Here is a 17,429-nt window from a genome sequence, read left to right on the forward strand (position 1 = left end):
AATCTTTGAGTTTGTTTCTCGAAAATGTTATAAATCTTTTGATTCATGGTGGAAGAATTAGTCTCATATATGGAAACTCTCATGTTTCTTGCTTTGTACTTGCTTCCTGTATGGCACCATATAACCTTTATGGTTGCTGCTGTTTTTCACACCTGGCTATGACAATAGTTACCCTTGGGAATAACAAACTTGATGTTGTGGCATATTCTCTTACATTGTTTTTTATTCCTTTGTTTAATTTAAAAAAAAAAATCACCTGTCTTTCATATGGCTCATTTTGAAACTGTACAGAAAAATGCAGGCTTGAAAAAAAATGAAAACTTAAATATCCAGGTTTGTGCCGGAGAGATGAGCTGCCCATATAGAAGAGATACCTGACCTAGACATTAGATGCATGCTTAGTTAGACAGAGCAACAGCAAAAACATTTTATAGTAGGTAATAAAATAGAAAAAGCTGAGAGAAATGAGAAACCGGCACTCTGACTATATTAAACAGGCATTTAAAGTATTTGTGATATTCATCAGAACCAGACTAGAGTTCAATGCTCCTTAACAGCCTTTAACAATAGTTCCTGATGTTTCAAGTGTTTTGTATGCCCTCTGTCCCACCCTTTGCATATACATTTAGTTGGCTATAGTAGGTGTTATGTTCTTCTGTGGAGAATATTTTGTTGATGCTTATTATTATTCACTCTAGAAAAAGAGACTGATAACTAACATATATTTTGCCTATATGTCCAAATCTGTTCAAATTGACAAAAAAAATGAATCATTGATGAAAGTGTAAACATGCATATTAGCATTATGAGACTTTCAGTTTCTGGTGAAGACAACATAATTAATGTCATGCCTAACATTACTCCTCACTTCCTAGACTTTATACATAACACATACAAACATTTCCTGAATGATTGTGGGAAAGTTATACAGTAGATATTGAAATTATAGCTTTTTTATTGGGTATCAGCTCACCCCCAAAAATGGGGGTTAATGTGAAATGTTAACCAAACATAATATGATAATATACTGTACATTATACACATCGGAGATTGAAATACAATGGAAAAAGTATTGCTACCTTCAATAAATTCATTATAAAAAGTATGCTATGGCAGGATTTTGTAATAGAAGTACAATAAAGTGAGTGTTCATAGTATCATTTTTGAGTTTAAACAAGATCAAATAAATGCAGAGCTGGCATAAAATTCTGTATTTATGTTCCAATAGCATATAGTCCAAAGCAGTCGTTTAGCTTTTAAAGTAAGAATTGCTTAACTATATATATAAATCAAAGAGCAATCTCGCGCAACCTTTTGGTGGTAGATGAGTGTTTACCTCCTTTATTGCTAGTGGGCTTATTCTTCTCCTGAAAGCAACAGTCTCCAGTCCTCTTCAAAGATGAATAAAAGACATTATGTACCTCTTGAAGAATTAAACACACAAAGAGAAAGCACATTGAGATACTTAGATGAGCTGTGTGGTGGGTTTCATGAGGGAGGAATGAGGAAGTTATATAGCCCTTGAATGATTTGCAATTTAGTACAAATATTATATTATCATTTCTATGTTTTACATATGAATTTGTGTTTGTATTTATAGATGTTCTGGCATACAAACAAAACCTATAAAATTATTGTAGATCAAATTACTGTTAATACATTATGTATTGTATTATATCCATCTGTATGGTAGAATGTGTTGAAAACCAAAGCATTTAGGCCACACTCGGTTCGGAAATGTTGATCAGCTTTGTTGATTCAAACCGGTATCTTCACTACAACTTACTGTGTCATCCTTACTATAGTGTGAGTATTTAGAATTGTCTGGATTATAGGCCTGAGATGCCTTGTCACATTTTTTTTGAATACTGAATAGCTGGTGAATATCCATTAAGTTGATTTTTGCAGGAGCCTTTGAGGCCTTGAGAGAGGAAAGTTGTCTAAAGAGACACTATGAACAAATAGGGTGTGAAGGATGCACATCCAAAAGCTTTTTCACAGGTGCGAGATCAAAAAGGTTAAGCTAGAGACAAAAGTAAGAAAAAAGATCAGCACACTGTGGTAATGGCTCCTAGAAATTTGATAAAATGGCAACGTTTCGATCTGAGTGGATCTTTGTCAGGCCACACACGACTGATTGTGATCTCCATGGCTACAGGGCCTGACAAAGATCCTCTCAGATTGAAACGTTGCCATTTTATTGAATTTCTGGGGGCTATTACCATAGTGTGCTGATCTTTTTTCTTACTTTTGTCTAAAGAGACAACACGGACATTCTTATTTGCTCCATGCCATGATGCCTGCCTTTGAGAGATTGGCTACATTTGGCCAGTGGAACTATGTAACACATGACTCTTGAGACTATGACTGGTATTCATGTCACCCTCTTTAACCTTGTAACTATGACAGACAAAATGTTCAACTCTGGTTATATAACTGCCTCTACAGACGTCATCGTCCTTGCTGCTGATCTCTTGCTCCAAAGCACACAGTTATTGTCCTCAGTCGCTTCAGGCTCGGATCCACTGTGGCATGATTTAGACATTTAGCTGCTTTTATTATTATTTTTTTTAAGTTCCCTTTCTCCAGCTCACATCATGTGAATTTGATTCTTCCCCTTTTATTCATGGAATGAAATGAGTGGCATTACATGAAATAAACATCTGTGTGAAACCTTTTCAGAAGATGCTGCTGTAATAGACCAGGATATCCATTCAGCAAAATTTATGACTGTGACCTGAAATTAAGTGGCTTTTAAGGTAGTTCTCTTTATTCAAAGATGTGACTATCTCTTCAACACAAATAAGGTTCATTAAGTATCGAGTGAAATCTCATCATTCATCTTTTTTTTTTCTCCTGTCAGTGAGTCAACGCTTTTTTCTGGACACCCTCTCTGTTTAATATAGCTGATTCAAAGGCCTTGGGATTCAGCTTTTATTTTTCTTTCACAACAAAAGGTCACTGTCAAGAATCAGGTGTGTCGACACTTTGTGTTTCAGATGGGGAAAAAAAAGGTTTCACAATATGTGTGGGCCCAGCCCCTGTGTGTGACCTAGATGTGATTTAGATCTTTAGCTCAGGGTGTTGGCTGCATGTGCATTACACCACGGTTTGTTTTCGTGGAGTAAAATACACAACAGAGCAAAAGACCATAAACGGGCATGTCAGGTTTGATGCTGAAATGAAAAGAGCACTCCCAAAACAGATTCCTCAGTCCTTTTGATGTTGAGTAGGTCATCTGCAATCTGTGATGTCAAGAGGCAAGACCTGGTCATTATAGTACCATAGAAATGGGGAGTTCATATACCACAGTGATACTTGAGTTTTATTTTCAGGCTGAGTCCTGAAAACATGAAGAAGTGTCAGTTACTTACATTTAGCTGAAGACATACTGATACTACAACCTGCATTCTTTGGCATGTACAGTGTAGTGGATACGTTTTCTGTTTCCCTCAGGATTTCTGTGATTTATATTGCAGTACTTTAAATATTAATATGATATGTATCTTTTAAGAGCCCCCAAAAATGTGTGATACTTTTTGGAAATCTCCAGAGAAAATCTGTTCCTCTATCTACAGTGAGTTCTTTGACAGGGTCTTTGACAGAGCTGGAGGTGATTTAAAGGTTTGCTCAAGGGTGCTTCAGCAGGGTGAACGAATCATGAATCATTGTCACAGTGAAGCATGAGTTCTACACTCACTAGACAAATCTGCTTTGCTGTTGGTATGAGCTGTTATCCCGAATAATGTGTGCACATAATTCCACTCACAGAGATTGTCTTTTTAAGCATCAGAATTAGCTGTATATCATTGTACTTTAATCAGGCATCAGTGTGTCAACACTCAGTGACTCTGAAAACTAGTGTGTGTGATTTTTTTTTTTTTTTTCCAGATGACTAATGAACCAGTTTTTTATCATTAAAAATGTAGATGCTATCAACCCACTTTCTTAATATGACATCAATTGTGATTATGTGCACAATATTTTCTTTCTGTGAAAAGGTGAAAGAAAGATCATCTACAGCTGGATTTGTGTCCTGTAGTTAAATTTAAATGTAAATTACCAAAAAAAAAATATGAAGAATTAATGGTAGTTGTCATTTGTCACTTTATATGTCAAATGCTCTTTTATCTGGAAATGGAAAATGTCTACAGTTCTGTACTTTTGGTTTCTGTGGATGAAAAGTTAGACAGAATGGATATTTGGTCATAGTGCAATTCAGTATTCAGCTGTTTATTTACCTGTTCCCTAAAAGAGATGAAAGTTTTTCACTACAAGCTGAACTGCTATTAAGAAAAACCTGAATTTAACAACAGAGATTTGTGTGCTTTCAGGAGGAAGCTCTGGAAATATGGACGGCAGCGTTTCATAACAAGGAAAATGAAATAGCAATAGATAGGAATGGAGACATAAGGTCATTTTTTCCATGGACTGCTTGTGGAAGGCTATTTGGGTTCAGAGCCTGTGCATAAGAGAGCGGCTGCTTGTGGTTTTACAGATGCTCACTGATGAATTCATAATGATGATATTATTCTGGATATCAGCTCAAAATGTTTCTTTGGGTAGAATTTTAAAAGAATCAATACCCTTCCACAATAATGTAATCAAAGATTTTACCTACAATCTGAGTTTGAGACAGTGGTACAAAGAAATAGCTGCATTGCCCTTTCCACCCGTGCCCTAGAATTGTGACCCACATATTTGCCCACACACTGCCTTAGGTAATTGCATCTTTTCCTGAGCAGCATCAGACAATAAAAGGCCTGAAATAATTTCGTAATACATTTAGAATTGTTGAAAGAATATAATTATAAGGAAATTTGAGAGTAGATCTACCTGGTGAAAGGATGTTTGTTACTCATTGAAAGGATGTGACCACCCACTGTGAGGTGGTGCTGTGAATGTATAATTACAAGGCACTTTGGGAAAAGTATCATCAAAATCATTGACAAATGTTGTTGAATAAGTGTAAAAAGCAAACACAGAATGACTGAAAAAAAACCTACATAAAATGTACAGTTAGACTGAGCAGGAATGAGCTTACTGCACACTAAAATTATAAGCTGAATTAATCAGTTATTAGTTATAAAATAGTGTTTATTTAGTGTATAAAATGTGTAAAATCTCCAATGATTTTCATCACATTTTAATAGGAGTTCAGGATATAGGAGTAATAGGAGTAATTTCTTCAAAATACCAATGTGCCAGGTTTGTTAAGATGAAATGTAAAAATACTTAATAGTTGTATCAGTGGTATTTTTGCTTGATCGTTTATTCAAATTATTCATTGATTATTCAAATAGTAATTTTTCAATGAGTAATTGATTCAGTATCTTGCAGGTTGTTTACACAGATGCAGTTATAAAGAGCATGGTGAAAGGGCATGTGTTTTTCCCTTAGTGCACAGCAGGTGAGGATGTGTTAGGCTCTATTGTGACAGGATTGTCCAGCGGGTAGAGCTCAGTCAGTGCAAGGGTTCAGCTGTTGCCCAAGGGGGGATTAGTGTGAAGCTGCTGCTTAGTTGAGATGGACAACGCTTATGGGAAAGCACAGCTCATGAGGGGCACAATGATTTGTTTCTTAACTGACCAGTGCCTTTTTTCTATTGGCTGTTCCATGGAAGAAAATGCTGTTTGGAGTGAGAAATGCCCCAAATAGTCCATTCTGTGATTTCTTTCCAATTTCCTTGCTCTGCTGTTGGATAAGGTCCGAAGTCGTAGCCAGTGGTGCTCCATCTATACTGAATTATGTGGTACAAAATGTCCCTGAGTAGAACATTGTGTAACTTCAAGCCAACCAACAGTGTGAATGGACAGAAGAGTGGTTATGCAGAAATGAGCCACCATTTCCTGTGATAAGGTGATTTTCTTCAGTTACTGCAGGTGGAACATCTAAGGCTGATGTGATGTTCTTATCTTTCTGAGAGAGGACAAAGCTCAGATGTTTGAAACATTTAGGCATCAGTCTTACCCTAAATAAGGAAATCTTAAAAGTTTTTTCCATGTATTTATTATTGCCAATTATCTAAAATAAGGCTTCAGCTATCTTACATCTTCGACATCTATATCATTCTAAGCTGTGAATTACAGTATTCATTTGAGATTTTTTTTTATATACAATATTATCTGATATCAAGCACAGGGATTATTAATTCAATTTTTTGGTTTTATTTGTGAAAAAAACAGTTAGTTACCAAGTAAATCATCTCTTTAGCCTATCTTTAAACCCAGTATTAAATAGGCATCACTGCTGTTACAATGTATTGAGAGTGAGTATAGGTTGTTACAGTGATGAAAGCGTACAGCCAGGAACTTTATTAATATTCATCAGACTAACAAATGGGTTTTGTGTATGAAAAATATCCTAGACCTGAAGAAAATGGAAACCAGTGGCTTAATGGACATAGTTGCCATGGTTGGGGGAAAATAGACACCACACATTGTTACCATGGGAACACAGAGTGAACAGCAGTGCCACAGTCTAATTAATGACAGTCAGTGCCTCAGCAGAGGGCTACGATGACATCATCAATACCAGTATCACAGATGTAGCTAGAGGCAATATGGCTTAATGTCTGAGTGATTATCAAAATAATCCAGTTTTTCACTGATGTAAAGGCGAGCAGTTTGGACAAAGGTACAGGATGTAAAGAACCCAACACTAAGCATTTATTATGTAGTGAGGCCTGCTTATCAGCACTAAATGTCATCTCATTATCCAATAGCATGACCTACATAAAAGAGCGGAACTAATCTCTATGTAGGCGGATGGTGAATAATGCAGTAAAATGTGGGAGATCTTTATGAATCTTAGATGTCTCACACTTGTTGGTTGCTGGCATAGCAATTTAGTTCAGAATGATCCTATATCATCATTCTGGCATTGTTCACTTCCTCAGCATTGTTTAGTACCAATTTGTGTATGTATTTTCTATTGGCATTAATTCAGTTTTGTTAAATAACAAGCAGCAACTGACCCTGCATCAATATGTCAATAAACCCTTCTGAGTTACTCTGAGATATCACTTTAGCTTGCAACTTTAGAGGTACATCATATTAGGTGAGATATTTAATTAACAAGACTTGCATGTGAAACTGCACTTTGGCAAAGCAGTGCTTTGAGCAAAATCCTAATGTCAGCATGCTAACATGCTCCTAAAGACAATGCTAACATGCTTATGTTCTAAAGGTTTAATGTTTACCATGTTCACCATCTTAGTTTTCTGTGTATGCATGCAAAAAATTGCTAATTTGGACTAAGCACAAAGTACAGATGCGGCCTATATGGGTGTCATTAGTTTGCATATATGTGTTCATAAAGCAAAGTGTTGGACAAATCTTTTTAGCAAAAATTTTAGCTGATGATGGTGCTGGATGAAAGGTCATTTTGATAACTATTACAATTTATCCTGAGGGGAACATGAGTACTCAGCTCACATAGCCATTCATCCAGTATAGTTGTTGTGACATTTCACTCAAAGCCACATATGTGAACAGGATACATCATCTGGGAATCCTGATCAAATGTGGACCAAATAGTTTAACTGACCGACAGGCCAACACTGTCATCCTTAAAGCCATGCTGCTAGCATGGATAAAATATACCAGTCTTATCTTTGCAAGCCACAAAGTTTGGCTGCAGTAGAGAAGCCCATCCATGCTAAATCACAGTCTTTAGATTTGCTCTGTTGGCCCAAAGGAAATTATTTGTCAGTTACACAGCAGAAGGTATTTGTGCTATAAATTGTTGAGTTAAGAACTTCAGAATTGATCAGGCTGTTGAAGAAAATGAATGCCCTCTGTGGCTGACTAAGCATTATGCATGCGTTATTGGAGCTTGAGGGAAAAAGAATTGATAGCAAAAACAAAAACTATTAAGAGACAATGCAAATACATTACTGTTACTTTGCAGGAACTATTGTGAATGAGTTGCTAAAATGAACTAAATTTCTGTAGAACCTTTGCCTTTCTCATCCTTTTAGTATCCTTTGGTGTAAAGCAATCACAGACTAGACAGGTTGGTAAATACGAATGTTCTGTGTGAAGTTTATTGACATCATGTTGCATGATTTCTGTGTGTTGAAGGTCAGTTTTTAGACAGTTACCTCTCATCTCCATGTGGAGCCACAACGTCGCTCTGTGGCCTAATTATACGATGTTTCAGGAGTTTTCAACTCCTGCATCACTTATTCATCATCTATGTTTTTTTTTTTCTTTTTTCATTTATGTGACACAGTCTATTGCACCCATTTCTATCAAATGTTATGTATAAATAGAACTGATTACTTTTCAAGCTCTTGTAAACCACAGTTCCTCAATGTTGGCTTGTGGTCTTCGAGATCTGATAGCAATATAAACCAAGACAGACCTTGTTATCTCACTTCATACTTCATGTATCTTTATGATCAAAGCTGTGTTCAAATGATGGTGCAGAGGTTGAAAACATTTATACTTTCTTATTGAATAGAAAGTTTATTTCTTATTTAGTAGATTAAACTATACATACATTAAAATGTACATTACACGTGGCCTCATGCTGTTTGTGTTCTTACTGTTGTGTTCATATAAGATCACTTTGCTATTACACAGTAAAATTAATTTTAGTGTGAGTTATGGATTGTTCTTGTTATAGCTTTTTTTTTTTTTTAGATATCTCTTTATAGTTATCAAACTGCAAGGGAATGGGCTGTAGTGTTGACATTACTTCTGACACTTTCTGATAACTGAAGACTCAAGAAACCATTAAGGTCCATTATAATATCCACCCATCCATGCAAACTCCACATTTAAAAGCCCCCATTTAATTTAATAGATCTAGCTGAATGAAAACATTTTAACCGTGCAAAGTAAACATGGATTTACATTACAAAAAATACAAATTTGCTTGTATCTATTCATGTAAATAAAGAAAAATCAGTGGTAGTTTTAATTTCTTCAGCTGTGCAGACTGAATAAATGTTGGTAGTGATATAGTAGAATACCCCATACAAAACTGAAAACTCTGCTACACAAAACCTTTTTAAGTGATCATTCTTGATTGAAACATAAAAGATCACAATTATTTGTATCAACATTTAACTCTGAAAGTTTGGCTTTAAAATGAGGCGAAAAACTAGGATGCAAATGACTTGCTTTGGTTGACCCCCATGGTTGCTGCTGATGGTAGAAAAAGTGTTAATAGAAACACGCAGTTGCAGACATAATGACACGTGCATCGGTACTAATTTAATACTAGTTTACTCTGGTTGACAGCATATTTTGCATAGTGTCTCATTCTGAGTTGAATCACTTTTATAATAGCCAAACAATTACCGTATAGTTGATTTGATTGGATTACTTTTACCAGCAATTTCCTCATTTGGGAGGGTACAGTAACAATAATTTTATTGTTCCGTGATGGTTATATGTAGTGTTATTTTTATCAGCTATCACCTATAAGTTACCCTAGTTACTGAGAATTGCCATTTGGTTTTGCCCAGCCCTACCTACTAACTCAGTGTCTGTCATCCACCTGACTTTCATGTCTTGCAGACATGACAGAAACTGGAACAGCAGTGTGATACACAGTGGGAGCTCCACACAGAAAGGGCCAACGTGGGGAATTGAATTTTGCCAGTGTAGTTGGGGGCCTCTGTGGTGCCTGGTGGCCTCACTGTGTTGAGTCCGTCTGAAATGTAACATGTTTGAAAGTTTCAACCAATACAGAGGTGCAGAACAAGGATTTTATGTCCTATGTGATTTACTGTTATTTAGTTCATAAACTCCAATATAATGAATGTCTGCTTTTACCTTTCTATACGAAGCATATTGTGGCTGCTTGGTTAGAAGCTCAGCAGACAATTTGATTGATTAGCCATTGCTTTCATGATAAACACATATCTAAATACACAGCACATGTTTAGTGTTAATGACTGTGTGCAAGAGATGCCACTGTACCTGCAGTCACAGTTTTTAAATGTTATCATCTCAGTACAAAAGATTTACCACTCAATTGAGCACAAAGATGTGGTCATTTAGTTTGTGTGGTATAAGTCACTGGAGGACCAGAGAGACTGGCTGTGCTTCTGTGACACCATTTCTCACAAGATGGTTAAAATTATATCATAATGGTACAATATCATAAGCCAGATCAGTCATCAAAATCTGGACTTCTGCAACAGCTGCAGTCTGAATCGGCTGTGGGAAAGTGTGACTCATTACATGAAGATGGCCATTGAGACAAGTGGTCTGCATATCTATCATTGTCTCAGCTGTGTGTCTCAAGCTCATGGTCTCTTGGAGAGTAATTTTAATCATAAAACATTGAATAAGGAGGACTGGCAGAGCCAGAGGCAGCCATTTGGTTTGCTTTGACTTGACTTCAAATCACATGTCCACAGACTGGTGTCTGTCTGATTTGCAATAAAATTTATTTTGTTAGTTTGATAGTTGCTATCTTAATGATAAAATCTGTCTATTTTAAGAATATGGCAATAAAAAATGTAGAACACAAAATAAAGATTTTTGTGCAGCTCAGATTGTACTGTAGCCACAGTATTTCATATTTCTTTATATTACATCTTACAACTTTGACAACTTTATTGATTGCGAAAAATGTTCAAACAGGCCGTTGGTACTCACAGGCCATTGCTCACCATCTCCATCATGAGAGTCTCCATTTGTCTAATTGAGAACATGCACTAAAGGTTTTCTGATTGACCAGACTGACCTGTCAAAGCAGTCGGTGCTCATGTGCTCTTTTGTCTGTACTCTTCACTCATATGACAAGTGGCCTTTATCACAAGACCATCTATTAGGGAAACTCTTCTATGCAACCTGAACGTCCAGGATTGAAAGAAAAGGAAATTGTGAGATACAGCATCAAAATAAGAGCCACAAACTGAGTTGTGACAAAATATCAAAATCTATAACTGAAGTACACATTCCTTGTCAGAAATTTGTTAGATATAACTAAGTCAATACAGGCCAGAGGGAAAAATCCTTTAGTGATAATCACGAGTTACAAACAGCTTAGCAGCTGGTGTCCTGATGGATCAGTGTGATAAGAGTTATACCATGTACAGTTTAGTGATATTCTTGGTTTGAAACAGACTTTGGACCAGTGTTATACTGTATGTCACTCTCCACATGTGCTTGTTAGCTGTGGCTTTATGGATGGCACTGTCATCCACCACTTTGGTCCAGACTGAAATATTTCAATAATGAAATTTGATGCAGACATTCATCCCTCCCGCAGTATAAATTATTCTAACTTAACTTTTCATCGAGTGTCATCAGGCCAAATTTTTATTTGGCCCGTGCTTTGCTTTATGAACAAATTTCTACAAATTTAATGACATTCCCATCAGCCTCAGCTGTACTTTGTGTTTCATGGTAATTAATTAAATGTTAGCATGTTACCATGCTAGCATTTGATGGTGAACATGTTGAGCATAATACCTCCTAAACATCAGCATGTTAGCATTGTCATTGTGAGCATGTCAGCATTTAGCTCAAAGCACCAATATGTAGCCTCACAGAGCTGTAGACTCCTTGTCTTGTTTCAATGTAAACTATTTACTAAAAAGGGGAAGAATTGGCAAAAGCAATTAAAAACAGTAAAGATGTTCCAGCACCACTTTTTTCCTTCCTGATTCTGATACCTGAACTTGTGTATCGGCCCATACTGAGTACTGATCCGATACCACAGCTGTACTCTCCTAACCCTGAATGGATGTGATATGATTGCTGTCATTGTTGTATGGCATGGCTCAGGTTAAACCCTTGAACATGAACAGATACATGAATGCCATATCAATGTCAATCATAAAAAAAAAAATTCTAGGACAGTTCCAACACTAGTTCTAAAACATGTACCACTCCTCAAAATGAAAGCCTTTCATACTTTACACATTGTGTTCTTACTGGTTTGACTTTCCAGTGTAACATATTGCTGATGTTTTGCTAATAATTAATGTTATACTATTTGTTGGAAAGAGTGGCGAAGAAGAATTGCTGTTTTATCTGGGTATGAAACTATAAAGTTTATTAATAAATTACGTGGGATCAGATTGGTGATTGGTGGTGGACTTGTGAACTTGCCAATACAGTATTCTTGACAGTATCTTAAGCGATTCTGATACTAGTATCTTATCAAAACAACTCAAAACAACATTAAACTTTAATCAACAGAAACATAAAGGCGATTTTTAAGAATTTGTAATGTTTTTAAAGCTCATTTCATTTTGCAGCCCAAGGGTTGGGAACTACTGAACTAGGTGATACAACCCAATGTTTATTTTCTCTTCAAAGATGCAATAAAGGTATTCAATGCAGTCAAGTTTGGTAGCCCCTCCTCATTAACACCCTGCTGCCCCTGAGTAAGGCCTGAACTCCAGCTGCTACAGTGGAGCTACTTAGTGGCCAGCAGATGAGATAGATAGATGGATATGTTCTAATATAATTCCAATGAGGTTCGCTCAGTTGTTTATGAACAATGAAGAGACATAACACAGATTTAAAATGGCCTACCAGTATTAACAAGTGTGAAAATGTTTTGCTAAGAAGCTGCTAAGAAGTCTGGGGTTGCATATTTAACAAATAACTAAGATCACATTCAGGTTTGTCATAAAAATAGATCAAGAAATAAACAGGCTATTCTTCAGAGATAAATGTGGACCTGCCTGATAGATTAAGGGCTACTTGTCATGCTTCCATGGCCAAGTGGTATTAGGCTTCACTTCAGACCGTACCATTCACAATTTCACACCCTGTGTAAACTACGTTGCAAATCCATATTACACATATAGGCAGTTCTTCATTACAATACTCTAAATGGCTTTTAGTGTGGTGCTATTATGCATTAAGCACGTGTTAAAGATTACAATCGGCTCCCTCCTCCCGGTCAGTAAAGGTTTCTTTCGGTTGTGTTGCACAGGCGACTGCTTATACTGCTGCCGTCGTTAGCCGAGTATTGAGCTACCAGCTGACCTACTTTCTCTGTTCTCAGCCACTCAGTCCTGTTTACAAGCCACTGCCAGCGGAGGATGTGGAGTACAGTGCCTGGAAAATAGACGGACACAGCCCACAAAGACCACGAATGGGAAATTTGGTCGTGTGTTGTTGATAAATTGGGACTGCCAAAGCCGCAGACAGCTCACCGGCGATTAATAACAGCACGTTATTAACTTAGGCGTTGTTATGCAATTTAACGCTTTCAGAGCTCTCTCCGGGTCAGTCAGACGCTGGTGGCTGTGCTCAGCTGCTATGCTGTAGTTTAAAGAAAATGACTGGATTGATTAAAGTTAACTGTGGATATTTATTTCTGCTGGAGACCCGTTTTCAAGGTACGTGAGATTTAATTTAAGGTTTCAGTTTCGCGTCACTCTGATAGAGGAGCGGAAAATGTCATATCGCTGCCATTCGTTTACACTGTATAACATCAAAGTTCACGAGTGGCCTCTTTCCAAATTAAAGTGGAGGTGGTCGACCGCATGATTAGCCCCTGTCAAGACCTCGTTAATCATTTACTACAAGACTCAGTGTAGGCTGAAGATATATTTTGTCAAACACAGGAGTCTATATCAGCAGCTACATATACTCAGCGCTCTTGAATGCTGCTTACATGTTTTTAGCTCTCTGTCATCAAGTGCCCTGGTTACAAGGTTGAAATAACCTATTTTTTTTTTTCCGTTGTACCATTGCTGATGACATTCATGGCAAAACACTAAAGGGATTTTCGTCACTGGCTCCTCAAAGACGCTAGATAGTAAAATGTTAAATGTCACAGGAAAAGAATTCCTTGAATAATTTCTCAGCAAGCTTAGGTCAGGCTGATGTTACCCAACCTGGCAGCTTTAAGTCTACTGGAGTTCACATTTCTCTGACTAACCCACAGTTTTATTGTTCTCAAGGCATTTTGGGTTTCATATTTGCACCTGACATGATTTTCTATAGAGAGATTTCCTCTGTTTAACCCTGTGCTGAAGTGTGGTAGCATTACTTATTTACCATGTACATACTACGAAGTTAAAGGGTCATTGAGTGCACTCATTGGCCTTTCCAGTGTTTTTCATTTGTAAGTGTGTAACCAAAGCGCCTCCTGTTTCCTTATCACTTACAGAGAGCTTTCCTTAAGACAGAAATCACAACAGAAAACTGAGACTTTTCTTTTTCTTTTTTGAGAAACTGACCTGTTCTTACATGTTAATAGAAATGAAATATTTGAAAAGCATTTTTGAATTTTTGTTTATGTTTACACATCTGTGTATACTGTATATATGGACTAAATATGTGATGACTAGCAGATGTATATTGGTTAGATTAATATTTAACCATAATAACCATCTTATGGGGAAATAAAGCAAATGAGTTTATGGTAATTCTGTACAAATATGATTTCATGTTAAATACAATCCAAACAGATTACATTACGTGTTAAAACAAATATAATGTATTAAGTACAAAAATATGGTCTAGCATGTTTTTTGTGTTTATAGACATTGCAGTGTTTAGTGAAGTGGTGTTATGAAGTATTGGAAATAAACTAAAAAAATAGATTAAATAAACATCCAGATTGACTGAAACTTAGCTTGTCCAGGCCCTGTTTACCTGACAGCTTGACCTGCCGGATCAAAACCAGATGCAGGTGGTCAGGAAATGTAAACTTTATGGCAAGCAGACAGTAGTACCCTAGACTTCAGGGTTGGATTAACAAGTAGCCAAAACTCATCCATCTGTCAGTGAGCTGTCTGGGTTCAATACCATAACACTTTTTAAAGAATGTTGTTGGCTTTCAGAAAGCTTTTAGATATTAATTTTCATGTATGTGTGTGTGAGTGTGTGTGAGCAAGTGAAACATTAGCATGAACATCATAAACCTTGTTAAAAAGTCCCCTGTTGATAACAATAGTGGTTAGCTGAATTTATTTGGTGGATTTATTGTGGTATTCCAGGGAAGAGATTTTTCAGTACTACTTTTTAAAAAGCTAAATTTACCAGTTATATCTAATGGCTTTATGAATATTTGCTATTTAATTTGTCATGGGGAATAATACAGTCATCAATGGTGATGATAAACATTTCTTTTTTTGTGACCTTTCAATCTGGGAACTTTAATATTCTGATTTTTTTTTCTTATGTTCGATCTAGCACTTGATTTGTTTATTTATTTATTTTTACAAAATATGTGTGTTCTTTATTATTGCTTAATAATGCATTTCTAAGTATTTTTTAACCTTTAATTAAGCCATTATTTACTATTTATTTTTTTATTCAAAGTGTGCCTTTTTTTGAAAGCAGTACAGATTTTTCTCATGGAGTTTACATGTGACCTAAAGTGGTTTGTGCATTTTTTATGGTTTTGATACTCAGGCATGGACTATAGCTCACATTACAATTTTCTGTATGTATGTAAATCAGTGACGTGAGTCCCCTTCATTAACCATTTCTGCTTTGGTGGTTAAAAACCAGGAGCGGGTGATAAGAATATGGTTTTTCTATTCTGATAAAGTTTCTGGAAAATCAATTGAGAAACTGTATATGAATGGGCATGTTTTTGGCTGATCCAGAGAATTAAACACCAGACAAATAAAGCTGCATCATCACACTGATGCATAATGCCAGTATTGCCATAAAGCAGTTCTGCTCCTTGATTTGTATTATTGCCCATAATGGCCTAATATGTCCAGAGATATTAAAGGCATAGCTACTACAATGTAAATGCTATGGTTAAATCAATGATTACTGACAAATTTATATAGTAATAGTAATAAGAACCCAAAGTCAGGAGAAAAAATACCAGTTGAATTATTTATAAACTGGCTCTGGCTCTGTCTAGATGCAAGGATGCAAGGTAATTGTGCAAGACATAGCTCTAATTTGGGAGTTGTACAATACATTATGGGCAGTTCATTCCCAGTATGATATAGATCAACAGAGTAGGCGTTTTTGGTCTTTGTGCTTACAGTAGATTAAAGATAAACTGCACTGCTATATGAAATACAGAGCAAACACCATGCATGCTACAACATTAGCATTATGAGGTAAAAAGTCTGGATTTTATACTTATCTAATGCACTAAGGACTCATCAGCCTCATTCATCAATTTCTTCTTCAGTCCACAAAGAGATACCGTGAGGGAAAGTTGAGGAAATGCCAAAACGAAAATCTAAAGATGTCGTACCGGAATCAAAACGCAAAAGGAATTTTAGTATTTCTGAAGTGGAGGTACTGCTGCAGGAAGTGAGCCACAAACGAGCGGTTAGGTGTTAATGTAGCGTTCATTTATTTTAAAAGACCATAATGCTTTGTAGAAATAACAAAAGTTATTTTTTTTAAATATTATAAATTACAAAAATATTATTGTAATTTAAATAATATAATATTATATAACTGTAGAACAGAAGAAAATGCAATAACCACTTATTTTGCTCAAACATGTCAGCATTCAAATGTGCGTAAGAGTACTCTTGAGTGTGCATAGATTCTGTTCTTCATTAAGAACAAATCCCAAATAAGAAAACATTGGTGAATGTCAGAATATTCGTAAAAAGTGCGTAAGTGGGTTTTAGGAAGAAATTTCTTCTTTAGAATGGTTGGTGAATGAGGCCCAATGATTTCTTAAGCTATATCTGTGACTATATGGTGTGTCAACAATATGCAGTCCTTATGTGTTAAAGCTGGTATGCCAGCCACACCCCAGTCACTGACGTCAAAACAGGTATTCTGTCTTTGACAGCTACAGGGAAATATCTTCTGTGAACATCAGGACCCAACCTATCATCTGTGCCCAATGCCATTTAGAAGCCACTTAGTGTGAAGTTACTGATGCTATCAATAACAACCTGATTGCATCAGCGGTATAATTCATCATTAACTAGGGGCTACACACAGATGTTGATAATCCCTAAAGGATCTGTCAGATACAGTAACATGACAGTGTTGCAGTATTACAAATAGTTTTAGTCTTCATTTCAAGGTGTAGCTGCAGCGTGTGTGTGACCCTTAATGTTCAAACACCAGCACAGTGTGTGTTTGCAGTGGAGGAGTATATCTTCAGCAACAAGCAAACTGTGTGATTTCAGCAAGTCACACTGATACACTTTTTTCTCATCAAAGCCATCAGTGGTTTCAGTGACAGTACATTGGTATTTAAAATGTAAATAAGACTGGTAGTAACTTTTAAGATTTGTTGGATGTTTAGGAATGCAACACTGGATACAAACACTAAATATGCAACTGCTGCTTGCCTCAGAAAAGCTAGTAAATACGTTTACTGGACCTTAAATTGAATGTATGAAGGGACAGCATTATATCCTGCAAGGCGATATAGAGGATGTGAGGTGCAGTTGAAGCAGCAAGTGTCTTTCCTCCATTAAACTTTAAAATGAAACCTAAATTCTCTCAAGAAAAACAGTGTAATTCCTCCATTGAGTTTCCTCTTTGTAAGGT

General features: G+C 36.4%; 1 protein-coding gene across 10 annotated transcripts in view; it reads left to right on the forward strand.

Moving 5' to 3' along the window:
• The window catches only part of npas2 (neuronal PAS domain protein 2), a 43,357-nt gene that overhangs the window by 2,970 nt on the left and 22,958 nt on the right, over positions 1-17,429 (forward strand). For 5 of the 10 annotated variants that reach the window (XM_056396916.1, XM_056396919.1, XM_056396915.1 and 2 more), the window contains exon 1: positions 12,955-13,324. The exons of 1 other annotated variant lie outside the window; for it this stretch is intronic. The gene's annotated coding sequence lies outside the window, so the exon portion shown is untranslated. Of the gene's footprint in view, positions 1-12,951; positions 13,325-17,429 lie in introns of those variants that run through there. 4 more of the 10 variants (XM_056396921.1, XM_056396920.1, XM_056396918.1 and 1 more) reach the window with 4 other exon arrangements.

Source organism: Seriola aureovittata, chromosome 15 (genome assembly GCF_021018895.1).
Source record: "Seriola aureovittata isolate HTS-2021-v1 ecotype China chromosome 15, ASM2101889v1, whole genome shotgun sequence".
Classification (NCBI taxonomy): Eukaryota; Metazoa; Chordata; class Actinopteri; order Carangiformes; family Carangidae; genus Seriola; species Seriola aureovittata.